This window comes from Cryptomeria japonica, chromosome 6 (assembly GCF_030272615.1).
Source record: "Cryptomeria japonica chromosome 6, Sugi_1.0, whole genome shotgun sequence".
NCBI lineage: Eukaryota > Viridiplantae > Streptophyta > Pinopsida > Cupressales > Cupressaceae > Cryptomeria > Cryptomeria japonica.
The window spans coordinates 641,096,507-641,105,399 of NC_081410.1; positions in this window are offsets into that span (position 1 = coordinate 641,096,507).

The following is an 8,893-nucleotide window of genomic DNA, read 5'->3' on the forward strand; positions in this document are numbered from 1 at the left end:
TGACTTGAAAATCCCTTATAAACAAATTCTTCACCTACCATAATAAATGCTCCACCATTAGGGCGTAAACCCTAATTTGCCTTTTACCATTTCCTGTCTTCTACCAATTGATAGGTATCACATACTAGTTAAGGTCTTTTACCGGCGTAAACCAGGGGTTTGAAATATTTCACCGATTTACTCCCCCTAAGCTTTTCTGAAGCTTAGTTTGCTAGTTCAGTAGCTTCCACACTAGGTGCAAAAACCGGTTCTTCGTGTGACACTTCTTCAGGTTTCTTCTTCCATGTCTTAATATCTACTTGAACAGTTTCAACATCAAGCTTTCCTTTTGGAGTGACCGGTATATCATCTAATATGTTCTTTCTCATTCTGCAGGTTCTGGCAAGGTGTCCCGATTTTTTGCAATGATAGAAAACCATTCCAGGTGTTCTCCATGGTCCATTGTTCATTCTACCATTCTTCCTCCTGCATGTTGCAATAGTGTGACCGCTACCATGACAAATCAAATGGGTTTCTCTCCAACCAGTTGATGTTTGATAGCCACCACCAACTGAGTGATGGTCATAGGCATTATACCGGTTTGGGTTCCGGTTCACAGAGGATTCTGGAAAAACTCCTTGACTCCTTTGAGGATATCTTCCAGTGTTGTGTATAACAGACCTGCATTCAAATGCTCTATGCCCAAACTTGTTGCATGCATAACAGTTACCAATGAATCTATTGGATTAGGCTTATTGTTTAGAAAGTAGGGAAAACTATTGTAAGCCTTACTTCTACATCCATTGGTAGTGTGTCCTTCCTTGAGACAATTAAAGCAAATAGGTTTGAACTTTTGCTTACCTTTATCCTTTGGTGTCGGTTGCTTCTTTGATGCTCCATCTTTTGTTCCAAATGTCTCACCTTCCTCATAACCAGAAAAACCAAGACTGGAGGTATTCTTAACCGGTTTTGCTGATTCAAGCTTTTGTTCTAGCTTAACAGTGCTCTTATTGAATTTGGCAAGTATTTCCTTTGACTCAGTGAGTTCTTTGGAAATGGCAGCATTGGATTCCTTCAAGGTTGCATTCTCAGAAATAGCCATGTTTAGTTCACCTTGCATTTCTTCTTTTTCCACTTTACTCTCTTGGAGATGAGCGGTAAGTGCACTAATTTCTTGCTTCAGCTTGGAGATCTCATGATATTTGTCTTTTACTAGATCTTCATCTTTCCTCCGGTTCTCAAGCTCTTGACACATTCTAATAGTCAGTCCTTCTAGTTCCCTTCTTAGGTTCACATTAGATTCATTCAATTTTTCAACTTCTTCAACTAGGGCTTCCATGTCAGCTTCATCAAAAGAACTATTTTTAGTAAGATCCATCAGTTTCTCAGCATGCTCTCTTCTCTTTGCTAGAGAGGCTTTATATTTGACTTTGAGTTCATCAAAGGTTTTCTCAATCTAAGTGAGACGATGAGTAAGTTCCCTCATAGTGTATTCCCCCATATCTCCTTCCAAGTGGTTAAACTTATAGAAAGGTTGGCTCTGATACCAATTGATGAATACTAAGAGGGGGGGGTGAATTAGTATACCAAAAAATACTGAACTCAAACACTTAAATAGTTTAGTAGTAAACCGGTGTAACAGTTTTAGTAACAAACCAGTGAACACAAATGCAAACCAAATAGAAAATAAGGCATTCACCCATAGAAGCACAATCACCATAACACAAGAGATTTTGATGTGGAAACTCAAATGAGAAAAACCATAGTGAGATGAAACTCACAAGTAACTATCTATAGAATAGTAACCAGACCGGTTAAGGTCATACAATGTTCTTTACCAAAACAGACCCTATTAGGAATCTCAATCTCTATTAGGAGATAAGTCTGATTAAAGACTACCTTGTGAGAGGATTTCAGATCCACAGTTGTGAACCACCTTGTTAGAGGATTTACAAAGGCTTTGCCAGGCCTACCCGGTTAAGGGTTTCAGACTTGTCGAAGATGTGAGTAATCAACAAGTGAGTGATCTAAATACTAGCATAGTATGCTTGGTTAGATCCTTTATAGCTCATTGTTAATGAAATTTCAGCATTACTTCAATCTTCAAAATCTCCACACTCTGTTTCTTCACATGGACCTAATATTCTTCTATGATCGCACATACAAAACCTCATCAACCACCTAAAACCCTAACAACTCTAACAACTCTTGAAACCCTAGACATGATGTCCTTATAAAGGAATCTGATTTCATGTCGGTCCAATAGGATTACATTGCAAGTTCCTACGTTCAATGCATCTGGACACATTTGGTAACACGGCACAAAATCATTGCCAAAGTGTCGGTGGATGATAACTCATCACAAAAATAATACCGGTTGGTAACTCATCACAGAGTAATACCGATTCATACATTTTCCTATTACCGGTTCACATATTTTACCGATTATCGGTTCACACATTTTACCAATTACCGGTTTGTCAAAAATGAAGATTGGGAACAATGATAACAACCACTTTGTCCCTTCATACCACTTTGTGATCCTTAAACCACTTGAGGTCTTCATATCGCTTGAGGTCTTCATACCACTTGGGTCTTCATACCGCTTGAGATCGGTAAACACTCTGCAAAACACCGATAGTCTAAAGACTATAATACATGATACCAGTTTGGAACAAATACCGGTTGAGCATAACTCATACATACAAAAAGTGATCTCAAAGAAAGTGTGTGTCCATCAATGACAATCACAACATCATCATCAAAACAAAGTTTCAAGGTACAGATATTGAGCCCAGCTCCTCCATCTATTAATACTCTTTTGACTCGATGCTTGTAGACCAAGACTTAAATGTGGATTGGAGTATTGTGTGGATGGCTTAATGAGATATTATCATGCTCAGAAAAGGTAAGGTTATGAGGCCCTATCATGTGAGCTACGATGGCTTGGAATTTGTCAGCATCCAGATCTTGAGGTACATTTATTTCCAATAGTACTTGTTACAAGATGTCTTTGTGTTTTGGTGAAAGTTTTAGCAACTCCAGTATAGATATTTCAGCAAGAGTTTTGCGTAGTTGGCTGACTAGATCATATTTCATTTTTGGTATGGAGTTTGTTGTTCATGTATGCCCCTTCCAAACATATTTTTGAGCTCTAGTTGTTACATTGACGGATGCATGTTCCCGCTTGTCTTTGAGTGTGATGACATTTACTTGATTGTCTTCAACTGATATATGATTGATGGTGTTATTATATATGTGATTGATATGAGCTCCATGTGTATCGTTTGAGGTTGAAGCTCCATCCTTGTTGCAATTTGGAAGAGGATTCTTAAAGGCTCCATGGTCACCATTTGTCTTGAGACCATCAACTATTAAATCACCTCTATCAATCATGTCTTGAACAATGTTCTTCAATCTCATGAAATCATTTGTTTGATGACCTTTGTTGCGATGGAAATAACAAAAGTGTGAGTCATTCCACTAGGCTGGTTTGATTTGTGGTTCAAAGTTATTGAATACTGGTAAGGAGATAATTTTTTTTGCCAGGAGTTCTCTGAATGCTGACTCTAATGATTTCTCTAGTCGTGTGTAGACGCGTTTTGGAAAGTTGTTGGTGTTACCTCATGAGTTTGTATTAGGTCCTTGATTGGTGTTATTGCTTTGGGTATTGTTGGTGTTGCTAAGATGATCTTGATTGGTATTTAGTGTGCAAGTGTTAGTACCTTGGTTAGCACCAATCGGATTCTTCGTAGCTTGAGGATTTCTTGATAAAGCAAACACTGGTTGCTTGGATTTCATATCATTAGGATTGTTTCCTCCTTCGTTTCCAGTGTTTTTGTTTCAGGTCCAGAACCTAGATTTGTCTAAGTTGTTGTTTTGGTTATTGTAATTAGATGAATTTGTCCCTTCTTTGAAAAATTCCAATGTTCCCTTTTTGACACATGCCTCTTCTACTTGGATGCCATTCTCAATCAATTTAGCAAAAGATGTTATGCTTTGGAGTTTGAGCCTGTAACTCATCTCGCTCTTTAAATTATCGATGAAAATTTCCATCTTTTCCTTCTCGGGTACATCTCGAAGATATCTTGAGACCATCCTTCACCAACGTTGAAGGAATACCACGAATGTTTCATTATTTTTCTGCTTGGTGTTACAGACATCTAGAATAGTGATAGCATGTTGAATGTTGTAGGAATATTGAGTTATGAATTTGTTGACTAATTCATCAAATGATCTGACAGGAGGTGTGATTTTGAATAACCATTCCATCATTTGTCCTCCTAAGCTTCTTAGGAATAGCCTTATCAAATAGGTGTCATCATGGGCAAATTCTAGGCTCATGGTGCAGAATTCTCGGACATGATCATGGGGATCGCTTTTCCCATCATATTTGTCAAATTTGGGAACGTCTGAATTTGGAGGAAAAGGTACCATGTTTAACCGCCTGTCAAAAGGATAAGGAAAAATTTCATTCAAGGTATACCATATTGATGTCCCTTGTTGCATGTCTTGCATTTGTCTTTGCAACATTTGCATTTGTTGAGTGAGAGCAATCAAAGGCGCATTTTTTTGATGAGGGAAAATTTCTTCCCTCGCATTGTTTCTAGGTTGAAATGGCATGTCTTGGGGTATGTTTTGCTCAGGGATGTTTTGCTTGGGTAAATTTTGTTCTGGTAGATCTTGCTCAAGTATGTTTTGTTTAGGGTCACATGCTTCCTCCTCTCTTTGTCATTCTTGATAATCATAATGTTGAGACCTTGTTCTAAATATGTCAGTATTGAACTCTTCAGGGAGTTTGACTCCTTTGCTTGTGAGCATGAGTAGGTATTTTTCCTCATCGTTTTCCATGAGTCTTTCCACAAGTTTTTGAAATGAAGTGCTTTCTTGACATTCTTGGAGAAGTTCCTCAGAAATTTTTGTGTCTTCTAGATTTGGGCATTCAAAAGGATTTGATAATCTTCAAGCCATGCTGGACTCTGGTTGTGTTTCACTTTGTTTGTTTCATTGAGAGCGAGTAACAGCAGGCATCTAGTAGAAACTTTCTGTGACAAAGGGAACGAACTCCTCTTCAATGTTTTGTTCAAGGGTTGGTGGTTCAAATCGAGGTATATCGTAAGTGATGCACACTTCAGGGAATAAAGCCGGATTGATCTTTCCTCCTTGATTTAGGCGTTGACTGAATGTTGATTTTTGACAAAATGCTCTACTCCTCAATGGTTCCTTGTCAAATTCATTTCTTTTGTCTTGAAGATACAAGCACATGTGATGAATGAATGTTCGATGAGATTTGAAGAGTTGGCGATTGATGTATAAAAATCTATTCTATTTGGCTACAAAATATCAATTAGAACAGTTAGAAAACATTGGCTTTTGAGGACTTCTACAAATCTAAATTTAATCTCGGTTACAATTTAATTTTTGTCTTCTGTCTGTGATGTGCTACAGAAAAGACTATATGCGCTATAGGATAACCAAGATGCGCTATCGGATAGACCCGATGTGCTGAGATGTTTTCCGAATGTGCTGCTCTATTAAGTTCCCACATCGACACCTACAGGAAAAATGTTAAAAACTCTATGTGCTAAGGGATGGTTTGCACACGCTAGGAAATGAGTCCCACGCACTGAACAATATACCGGATGTGCTATAATGTTAACCTGATCTGCTAAGGGATGTTCCCCATGCACTGATTCTTGTTTCTCATGTACCTGCAAAAGTGGTTAGATTCAAAAACAGATTTGATTTATGGGGTCGTGCCCCACGGTGGGTGCCAGAAATGTATGCGATAAAAGCGGGTCGATGAAACTCAAAATGTGAAAATGATGTTCAAAGGGCTTGTCCACACACCCACAGGACATCTTGGTGCAAGTTATGGAGTCATGAGGAATGACTCAACTTCCCAAGGTAGGTCCCATGGTTCTCTATCTCACAAGGTCCCTCAAGCCAATGCCTTTGCTCTCAGATCACTAAGCAAAGTGACTTAGGGATGATGAATGCAAGAACGAGGGATGCTTTTGATTGATTTTAACATGAATGCATTCTATTTATGCATGATTCTACAAATGAGCTAAACTAGATTATAAGATGACAAGGTTAGTCGCAATACTATCCTAACATGATATACTAGTTATATGATTTAAGCTAATGAAAATAGAAATGCTCTAAAATGCTTATTAGATTAATTCCTATTACAAAGAGAGGCTAGATGTATGCTAAAATTGAGTATAAGTGTGATACTAAAAGCTTGGATCCTTAATAATTGAAGGAATGAGGGCTCTATTTATAGAAGAAACGGGGCAATGGATGGTCTGGATTGAAGGATCTAATCAAGGGTCAAGATTGAAAGTTATCAATCCATGTTTACAATTTCCACCAATGAAATGGTGACAATTGTCAACATAAGACTGCTTGAGAGGAGAGGTAAGAAGCATTAAATTCTTGAGAAGACCTCATGGTTACCTTAGAAGGTAAGGGTTAAGGTTAGGTTAAGGTTATCCATTGGATAAAGCTTTTACCCAAAGGATAAACTCTTGTGCAAAGGTTAAAGGGATAATCATAGTCAAAGCAATAAATTCTTGATGAGACCCCTAGGTTAGAAGAGGGTTGGATTAGGCAAAAAGTCTCTAGCCATGCCACTAAGGGTTAGTTAACCATTAATGGTTTGAAGACTTTGGGGACAAATTTGTAAGAGTCCTTCCAAATTTGGGGGTATTCAACAAGTTAGCTTGTTGAAGGCATAAAGGCTTTAATGCCTTTTGAAGACTTTACTCCAAATTTGAGAAATGACCTCCTCAAATTTAGTGAAAGGGGATAATTGATGGGTTAAGCTTAATTGATTAGGATTAGATAGGTTCTAGAAGAATTTAGGAAGGGGGTAAGGAGGCAAGTGGGAGATGTAGGAAAATGCAAGTGGATGAGGAAAATAGAATTTAATTAAAATAAATTCTTTTATTTCAATTTGGTTGCAAGTTGGGGATTTAAATAAATTAGATTTATTTAATTGGAGTGAACTATTTAATTAAATGTAAATTTAATTAAAAAGTAGAGAGAAGGGATTTAATTAAATAAAATGATTTATTCAATTAAATGATATAAAGGACTTAAGTGAATTTAAATAAATATATTGAATAATTTATTTAATTAAATAGAAGAATGTGGTTGATTTAACTAAATTAGATTTAACTAAATAGAGGAATGAGAATAAAATGAACATTAAATATTCATTTAAGAATATGGTCATTTTTATACGTCTACAATAATCAATTCCTTCTTTCTATGAATATCTCTTACACACTAATCTTGCTTTGTTTTTTATTACCTTACCATCTTCATTGAGTTTATTTTTGAATACCCATTTAGTTTCAATTACATTTTTGTTTTCAGGTCAGGGAACCAATGTCCATATTCTATTCTTTTCAATTTGTTCCAATTCATCTTCCATAGCTTTAATCCAATGTTTATCTTCACATGCCTCATTAATTGATGTTGGGTCAATTTGAGAAATTAAACATACCTCTTCATTTGTCAATCTTCCTCTAACACTTTGATATTTGTTCCCAATTATCTGACTTTCAGAGTGGTTCAATCTTACATACCGGGGTGTTTTTACTTGTTGTTCTTCAGTCACTGTGGAATTTTTAGATGATGTCGGTGTGACTGGATCAACATTTTGTATCGTGTACTTATTGTAGGTTCATTTGATATTATCTCTATTGCTGGTTCAGAGTCTGTGTACCTTGAATTACCTCTAAACTGTTCATCAATCTTCACATTTGCACTCTCAACGATTTTCTACAATCTCTTATTAAAACCTTTATATGCCTTGCTCTTCGATGAATAACCAAGAAATATTCCTTCATCACTTCTAGGATCAATCAATGTAATCATCTCTCCTATTATAACATTTACTTCCAAATATCCTGAAATATTTAAGAGTAGGAGTATTACCAAACCATAGTTCATGAGGGGTCTTACCGGTTTCACCTTTGATGTGAACTTTGTTGAATGTGTAAATCGTTGTACTCACTGCTTCTCTCCAATATACATGAGGTAGATTTGCTTCTGATAACATACTTCTAGCTGTATCCAGAATAGTTTTGTTCTTTCTTTCCACAACTCCATTTTGTTGGGGTGTCTGAGGTGCTGATAGATGTCTTCTAATTCCATTCACTTCACAGAATGTATTAAATTCCTTAGATGTGAATTCACCTCCTTGATCAAATCTCAAACATTTAATTTTCTTACCGGTTTCAATCTCTACCATCACTTTGAATAGTTTGAATTTCCCTAAAGCTTCTGATTTCTCCTTGAGAAAAGTAACCCAACACATTCTAGAATAGTCATCAATGATTAGCATAAAATATATATCTCCTTGTAAGCTTCTAGTTCTTACTGGACCACATAAATCAGTGTGAATTAAGTCAAGAACATTATTGGATTTTTCTAGAATACTCTTAAAAGTTGTTCTAACTTGCATTCCAAATTGACATTCCTTACATATCAGATTGTGAGGCTTAAAAATCTTAGGTAAATCCCTTACTACCTTAGTTGTACTGATTTTCACAATGCAATCAAAATTTACATGACAAAGTCTCTTATGACATAACCAACTCTCATCAATATGTGCAATCAAGCATGCTTTCTCATTTTTATTCAAATGAAATATATTACCTCTAGTCTGATTATCGGTTACAATTTCCAAGCCATTTTTGTTCGTGATTGTGCATTTTCCATTCTTGAATTGTAACTGAAATCCTTTTTCAACTAATTGACCAACACTCAAAAGATTATGTTTCAAACCTTCAACATAGTAAACATTTTCAGTATTGTTTTTACCATCAAAAGATATAGTGCCTTTTTCTTTGATCAAACAAGCTTTATCATCCCCAAATCTTACTAGACCTCCATTGTA